Source organism: Lolium perenne, chromosome 4 (assembly GCF_019359855.2).
Source record: "Lolium perenne isolate Kyuss_39 chromosome 4, Kyuss_2.0, whole genome shotgun sequence".
Taxonomy (NCBI): Eukaryota; Viridiplantae; Streptophyta; class Magnoliopsida; order Poales; family Poaceae; genus Lolium; species Lolium perenne.
Genome location: NC_067247.2, coordinates 117,102,810 through 117,111,975, shown reverse-complemented (window position 1 = coordinate 117,111,975; position 9,166 = coordinate 117,102,810).

The following is a 9,166-nucleotide window of genomic DNA, read 5'->3' as shown; positions in this document are numbered from 1 at the left end:
GCGGACATGGTTGAGTACTCACTCCGACCAATAACCAATAGCGGGATCTGGAGATCCATAATGGCTCCCACATATTCAACGATGACTTTAGTGATCGAATGAACCATTCACATACAATACCAATTCCCTTTGTCACGCGATATTTTACTTGTCCGAGGTTTGATCTTCGGTATCACTCCATACCTTGTTCAACCTCGTCTCCTAACAAGTACTCTTTACTCGTACTGTGGTATGTGGTCTCTTATGAACTTATTCATATCTTGCAATACATTAGACGACATTCCACCGAGAGGGCCCAGAGTATATCTATCCGTCATCGGGATGGACAAATCCCACTGTTGATCCATATGCCTCAACTCATACTTTCCGGATACTTAATCCCACCTTTATAACCACCCATTTACGCAGTGGCGTTTGATGTAATCAAAGTACCTTTCCGGTATAAGTGATTTACATGATCTCATGGTCATAAGGACTAGGTAACTATGTATTGAAAGCTTATAGCAAATAACTTAATGACGAGATCTTAATTGGGTGTGTCCATTACATCATTCATATAATGATATAACCTTGTTATTAATAACATCCAATGTTCATGATTATGAAACTAATCATCCATTAATCAACAAGCTAGTTTAAGAGGCATACTAGGGACTTCTTTGTTGTCTACATATCACACATGTACTAATGTTTCGGTTAATACAATTATAGCATGACATATAAACATTTATCATAAACATAGAGATATAAATAATAACCACTTTATTATTGCCTCTAGGGCATATCTCCTTCAGGAGGCCATGGAGGAGGGTGGCCGGCCCAAGCCCTGCCGACCAGAGGTCGAGGGAGGGCTCGGAACAGCGGCGATTTGGGTTGGGGCAGCGTCGGCGGCGGTTGGGCGACGAGTGGGAGGAGAGGGGCATGGGGAAAGAACATGGCGGTTGACCTAATTTTCCCAGCACCCATCACTTTGACCCCACCAGCCCAGCGGCAGTGCCGCCGAAACATGACCGGCAGTGCCGGAGTGTCACCACCGGCAGTGCCGGGGTGCCACCACCGGCAGTGCCGACCGACATACCCCAGGCCCAAAACCCTTCGAATGTTTTTCAGAAAAAAGTGCACTAAGAGTGGGATGATTTGTTAGGTAAGGTGGGGCTTAGGATAGAATGATCATACTGATGGTGGTACATTATCACTCATTTTTGCAAACATAGCAAATAAAGACAAAAAACGAGTGATTTCCCATAAGAACATATAAGAGTCAAATGAAAACCATTAAGATCCAAATAACACCAACTCTCCACAAAGAAGATGTATGAGTGTCATGGTATGGCACTGCAAAGATATATCTTGGGCCCAAAACCAATACTCGTCACTGAAGCTCACATATCAACACATGATATAAAGAGAATGATTTCTTACTATCGGCATTATGGGGGGAGGGATAGCTCAATACTTTAAACCGCACTCCCCCTATTTCCATGCCCACATCTAAACCAAATAGAGTTTTGAGAAGAAGGTGTGTTTGCAAGATGGTCAAGCTATACTCCTCAAATCAATGATATTTAGTTCATTCCTCAAATAGCAAAACCTTGCTACATCAAGAGGCTTCATGAATATATCGGCAAGTTGATCTTTGGTTGGAACATAGCATAGCTCAATATCACCACGGGCAACATGATCCCTAGTAAAATGATTATGTATCTCAATATGCTTCGTTCTTGAATGTTGCACCGGATTATAAGCAATCTTGATGGCACTTTCATTGTCACATAAAAGAGGCACTTTGTCACAAGTGACACCGTATTCCTTTAAAGTTTGCCTCATCCATAACAATTGAGTGCACCCACTTGTGGCGGCAACATATTCGGCTTCGGCGGTGGAGATAGATATACAATTTTGCTTCTTGGAAGACCAACACACCAAGGAATTGGCAAGCCCCGGAGGTTGATTTCCTATCATCCTTGTCTCCCGCCCAATCCGCATCGGTGTATCCATTGAGATAAAAACTTGAGCCTTTAGGATACCAAAGACCATATCTTGGGGTATCAACCAAATATCAAAATATTCTTTTGAGAGCCATCATGTGGCTCACCTTAGGAGAAGCTTGATACCTTTCACACACACCAACACTCAACACTATGTCCGGTCTAGATGCACAAAGGTAAAGCAAGGATCAAATCATGGAGCGATATACCTTTTGATCCACCTCTTAACCATTGGGATCTAGTGCAAGATGACATTTAGTAACCATTGGAGTGGCTACACCCTTCATCTCCATCACCTTGAACCTCTTGAGCATGTCTTGGAGATATTTTGCTTGATTGATGAAAATCCCTTCTCTCAATTGCTTGATCTCAAAACCAAGAAAGAACCTCATCTCTCCCATCATAGACATCTCAAACCTATCGGTCATAAGCTTTGAAAATTCATCATTGAAAGCTTTGTTAGTAGAGCCAAAGATAATATCATCAACATATAATTGGCAAACGAAAAGCTCCGCATTGACCCTCTTAGTAAAAAGAGTGGGATCGATTAGCCCAACATCAAACCCATGGTCTATCAATAATTCTTTAAGGTGCTCGTACTAAGCTCTAGGAGCTTGTTTGAGACCATAAAGTGCTTTATCAAGCTTATAGACGTGGTTAGGAAAGTCAGGGTCCTCAAACCCTGGGGGTTGTTTAACATAAACCTCTTCATGCAAAGGACCATAAGAAAATCACTTTTCACATCCATTTGTTGTAACTTAAAATTATGATGTGATGCATATGCAAGAAGGATACGGATGGACTCAAGGCGAACCACGGGAGCATAAGTTTCTCCAAAGTCAATTCCTTCAATTTGAGAGAAACCTTGAGCCACCAATCTTGCCTTATTCCTCACAACATTTCCAAATTCATCTTGCTTGTTCTTGAATATCCATTTAGTGCCTATAACATTGCGGCACCCCTTTGGCTTCTCTACTAAATACCATACTTTGTTGCGCTTGAAGTTGTTGAGTTCATCGTGCATAGCTTCCAACCAATCCGGATCTTCAAGAGCTTCAAATACTTTCTTTGATTCCACTAAGGAGATATAAGCATGATGGTTGCTAAAGTTAGCCAATTTTATTCTTGTTAATACTTTTTCTCTTACATCACCAAGAACCTTGTCATGATTGTGGTCAAGACGTTCCAAAGTTTTAGCTCTTCTAGCAACACGACGGGCCTCAATCTCTTCCTTGGACTTGGTAGTCCTTAGAGAGATCACTTGATCAACTTGATCGTTTGGGTCCCCGTCTTGACCTTCAACTTGAGCTTCCTCAATTTCTTGAGAGTGCTCAACATCATGTGCTTGATCTTGGACAATATTCGGTGAGAGGAGAATATTGGATGGATACTCATCAGATCCATCATGAATTCTTGGTTGATCTTGTCCTTGATCTTGCACACTAGAGGGAGGGTCTTGTTCTTGTTCTTGGGTTGGTGCATCATTAGCTTCAAGAGATGGAGTTTGTTGATGTTGTGAAGATGAGGGCTCCACCGTAGTAGAGCATAGTCCTTCCCGAGACGCCACACCGTGTCCCTCAATGGGGCGGAAAAATCCCACACCCATTCTTACTATGGCATCTTGAGGTATTTCATCACCTGCACAAACATCAACTTGCCCCACTTGGGAGCCATCATTTTCCTCGAACTTCACACTACAAGATTCGATTATAATCATGGAGGATACATCAAAGACTCTATAAGTGTGATATTCGGCACCATAACCAACAAATATACCCTCCAAAGCTTTAGGAGCAAATTTAGTTAAACGAACTCCTTTGATTTTGTAGAAACACTTACACCCGAACACCTTGAAGTATGAGACATTAGGCTTGTTCCCAATGAGTATTTTATATGGAGTCTTGTTCAAGCCCTTACGGAGATAGAGCCGGTTAGAAGAGTGGCAAGCGTTGGAGATGGCTTCGGCCCAAAAATTATAGCGGGATTTGTACTCCGCCATCATAGATCTTGCCATATCCATAAAAGTCCGGTTCTTCCTCTCCGCAACACCATTTTGTTCACGGGTGTATGTAGCGGAATATTGATGTTTTATCCCCTCATCACTAAGAAAATCATTGAGTCTGTAGTTCTTGAACTCAGAGCCGTTGTCACTTCTTATTTCCAATATAGGGAGGTTTTGTTATCGTTGCACCTCGGTGGCAAAGTCAATGAAGATTTGTTGAGTCTCATCTTTCTTCTTGAGAAAGTAGACCCAAGTATATCTTGAATAGTCGTCAACAATCACCAAGCAATGTTTCTTCGCACCAAGACTTGCATTAGAGGTAACACCAAAGAGATCCACATGAAGGAGCTCCAAGATCGTCTTGGAAGAGATAATGGTCTTGCTTGGGTGCGGAGAGTCATGCATTTTGCCTTCAACACAAGCCCTACAAATACGATCTTTGGCAAAGGAAACATTGTCCATTAGACCCACAATATGGTTCCCCTTGTGAAGACTTTGCAAAGTTCTCATGTTGACATGGGCCAAGCGGCGATGCCACAACCAACCCACATTCGCCTTTCCGAATAGGCACATTGCACTTGACGTGGTGGCCCCCGAGAAGTCCACCACAACATACAAGTTATTTTAGCGATACCCAACAAAAGCGACTTTTAGAGTCTTTCTCCACAAGAGGACCACAATATCATTATCAATAAAGACGGCAAAACCCATCTTGCCAAGGGCGGGAACGGATAATAAATTGTAACCAAGGGTTTTGACAAGCATGACATCCACACTGTAATGTTGTGTGCAACCACAACCTTGCCAAAACCCAGTACCTCGGATGTTGAATTATCGCCAAAGGAGACGGTGATTTCATGAAAGTTAGGCCTCAAATCCTTGATGATTCTTGTCGTCGGTCATATGACTTGTGCATCCACTATCAAGCACCCATTTTTAACCTCCGGCGGCATAGTCCTACGTACATGCGATCAATTCTTGGATTTAGGTACCCATTTTTCAATGGGTCCTCTTTTGTTAGCAACAAGGGTCTTTGTGACCCAAATAGACCAAGAAATATAACCATCATAAGGGCCAACATACTTTGCATAAACGTCACCATAATAATCTTTAAATAAGACATAGTAAGGGTTAGCAATTCCCGCATTATCATCATCAAAGGTTTTAGCCTTTGGGGCATCACCATTAATGACCACTTTCTTCTTTTCTTGTGCGGGCTTGGCCTTCTTCTTGTTTGCCTTCTTTGCCTTGGCATTATAGCCAAGACCCTCCTTCCCATTGTTTGACCTTTGCTTACTCAAAAGGTCATCCAAATATAACTTACTTTGGGGAGAGGAGGCCTTAGCAAGTTCATCTTTCACCTAGCATTTTCTTCAACAATATTTGCATGATCACAAGAAGGGGTAGAGGAGCTAGGCACATCATATTTAGCAAGCCTAATTTGAAGTTGCTCATTAGACTTGGAGAGGAGAGAGTGTTCACTCTTCAAGGCTTTGTGAGCCTTGTCTAGTTCATCTAGATCCTTCACAAGTTTCTCATGATCAACACCTAATTTGGCCTTTTCCTTCTTAAGCACTTTTACCTTAGCCCTAACAAGATCTCTTTCTTTGGTAAGCTTAGAAATTTCATCTTGAGGCTCTTCAAGAGTTTCTAGCCTCTCTTCAAAAGAAGCTATAGTTTCTTGTCCTTCCTCAAGGGCATTTTTTAGAGCGGCTATTTCTAGAGAATCCTCTCTTTCTATTTGACATTTTTATCAAGGGTATCATCTAGTTGAGCTAGACGAACCATGAGAGCCGAACCATGCTTTTTAGTGTCACCTTGCAAGTTAAGAATGAATTCATCGAAATCAAGTATTTCTTGTTTCATTTTTAAGCTAGCATGATCAACCCCTAGAGCATTTGACATGATAGGCATGGAGGGGTTGGGGAATGATACCTCAGAAGATTTAGCCATGAGGCAACTTTCTTCCTTCATGTGAATATCCTCATTGGGGGATTCAATTGGTGATGAAGAGTTGGTGGAGAGGGAAGCAAGGGCAACCAAATCATTGGACGTTTCATCTTCATCATCATCATCATCATCATCATCATCATCATCCTCGGATGTGTATTCTTATTGAGTTGATAGCACAATAGAAGTGTCCAAGGAGGACCTTTCCATGAAGCAATGTGAATTCTTGACGTGAGGGTTCTCATTGGTGGATTCAAAGAGGGATGAAGACGGAATATTGGTGGTGGTAATGGCGGACACTTCCCTTGAGGTCTCTTTTTCATCACTACCACTTTCATTGTCATCGGAAGAATATTCTTCCTTAGTCATTAGCACAATACTTGTTGGCCTATTGTTCTTCTTACTCTTGTTGTAGAACTTCTTGTTGGGGGCCTTTGAATCTTTGCTCTTGTCCTTGGGTATGAGTCTTCCACCATGAGATTCTCTATTCTCATAGGGGCATTCGGCGATGAAATGGCGCTTGTCACCATAATTGTAGCAAGACCTTGATCTTGGGCCCTAGCTCTTGAACCCACTTGAGTTGTTTCTCTTGATGTTGTCATCATTTGCTTTGGCTAGGTCAACCCAAAAGGTTTTTGCATGGAATGCCATGTGGTCATTGTAGTGGTATTCTAAATCTTCCGGATAGGACATGCTCCAAGATGTCCTATATGGTTCTTGAGTGTTCACTTCTTCCACGGTATTGACCGTCAAGGCAAGGTTTGTACCTCTTGTCATTCCAATAGCACGATTGTGAGAATCTTGAGAGTTTTGTTTGGCCACCTTGAGAGCTTGAAACTCATGCACCACTTCTTGGGAGGTGAGAGAAGGATAGCTTTCTCTCCCAAGGAGACTTTTGAAACCAATGGGATCAAAAGGCATCATGCAATCAATATACTTGTCCTTGATCCAAAAGTCATCAATATGTTGGGAACCCACATTCCGAAAAGCACCGGCAATGATGATAAGCCTTCTATACATCTCTTGATGATCTTCATCTGGCAACCTCATGAATCCTTCGGCTTGGTTCTGAAGAGCACTATACTTGTTTCTCTTCATGCTTTCACTTCCCATGAAGCTTATGGCCAAACCCTCCCAAGATTCCTTAGCGGTTGTGAATTTCCGAACAAGGGTCAGGTCCTTTGTCCCCACACTAGTTTGAATCATGTTCAAGGCAATGGAGTTGAGTTGGTTATCAACCTCTTCTCTTCTAGTCAACTTGTCGGGGTTGTAAGGCTTGTAACCTTCCAAGATGATTCTCCAAAGTTCATTGGAGGCACTCCAAACATGAGAGAAAAACTCAAATTGCCATGTACTAAAATCTTGATCATCAAACTTGGGTGGGTCGCCTCTAGTGTTTATATGAGGATGGGGAACCGGGATGTCGGGAGGGCGGAAAGGTGGAGAGAATGCATTGTAGCTCACTTCTTCACTAGCTCTAGGAGAAACCTTGGGAGTGTTAACTTTATTTAAGTGATCACCATCCAAGAGTGGGCTAGAAGAAGGTGAGCCCAAAGCATCTCCCTTTTCTAACGCACCCTTGTCCCTTTCCTCTATGACGGGGATGACGGGGGGAACCGGCGTCAAAATCTCGGAAATTATTTTCTTCATGCTTTCCATTTGAGCTTCCATGGAATACCTCAAATATGTTTCCATCAACTTGAGATCTTCCATGGAGACCAACTTCGCGGCCCCTTCCATAACATCATCGTCCGGCATACTCTTAGGCGGTTAAGCCCGAAATAAGAGCCGAGGCTCTCATACCAATTGAAAGGATCGTATGCCGCACCTAGAGGGGGTGTGAATAGGTGCTAACCAATTTTTAGTTCTTTTTCGATTTAGGATTGACACAAAGGTAAATTCTCTAGATATGCAACTATGTGAATTTATCTATATGACAAGATCAACTACTAGACAATATATAGCAAGACAATATATAGGGAAGCTAATAAGGATAGAGGTAACTGAGAGTGGAGCACGCGGAGACACAGAGATGATTCCCGTAGTTCCTTCCCTTTGACAGGAAGTACGTCTATGTTTGAAGGAGTGTGGTCGCTACGAAAGCCAGACCAACGCCACGAAGGCTTCACTCAGATCTCCTGTGAGCAACGCCACAAAGGCCTAGCCCACTTCCACTAAGGGATTTCCTCGAGGCGGAAATCGGGCCTTTACAAGGTTCTTGGGGCACACATCCACAACTGAATTGGGGGCTCCCAATATCTGTAACAACACAACAACAACAAGAACAAATCAACCACAAACAACTAGGGTTTCCAAAAGATTGGAGACACCTCTTCTTTAACTGCATGTACAGCACACGAGTTTGGAATTATTTGCAAATCCCTTGGCTGCCAGGAGATACACTTGCATCACTCTTTAGTGCTAAGAAATGTTTCTAGGGGCCATGCTTTGTTGAAGTTGTGATCATTGCATGTTGGAACATTTGGAAGCAAAGAAATGCATGCATTTTTGAGCATATCAGGCCGACTTTCAGAGGTTGGAAGGCAGGGTTTTTTCATGATATCACCATGCTTATGCGTAGAGTGAAAGCTGTTGATGTAGATCTTTTATCAATATGGCTAAAGTCTCTTCCTTAGGTTCCTTCTGTATATAGTCTGTTTCTTTTTCCCTTGTTTTGTATATATTGTAACTCTTTTGTTTTGTGGTTGGGTTTAATAAAGTGAGGCTGTGGGGGCTCCCCCACAGTAGAAAGTTTCAAAAAAAAGAGGAACACTAGCAAGGGGGCTCTCAACAAAATGAGGGGGAAATGCAAATCGCTTTGGTGAAGATGTAGATCGGGGTCTTCTCCTTCGACTCTCCAAAGCTCAAGAGATTTGGGTGGTTGAGGGAGATCTGACGATTTTAGTGTTCTTGGTGGCTCAGCAATGGTGGAACCAGTCTTGAGGGTTTGAGCAACTTACTGAGGTGGGAGAAGGGTTCCTTATATACCCCTCCACCAAATCTGCCCGTTGGGACGTCTTCAGCGGTAGTGTCAGCCCTAAAACGGCGGCAAAGCCGACCCTGGAAAATAGGTCACAACTGGTCGACAGGGGTGGCCGGAAGTGCCGTGCTGCAACCACCGGCAGTGTCGGGGTGCATCCACCGGCAGTGCCGGGGTGCATCCACCGGCAGTGTCGGGGTGCGTCCACCGGCAGTGCCGGCCTTCAACCATCGGCAATGCCGGCCA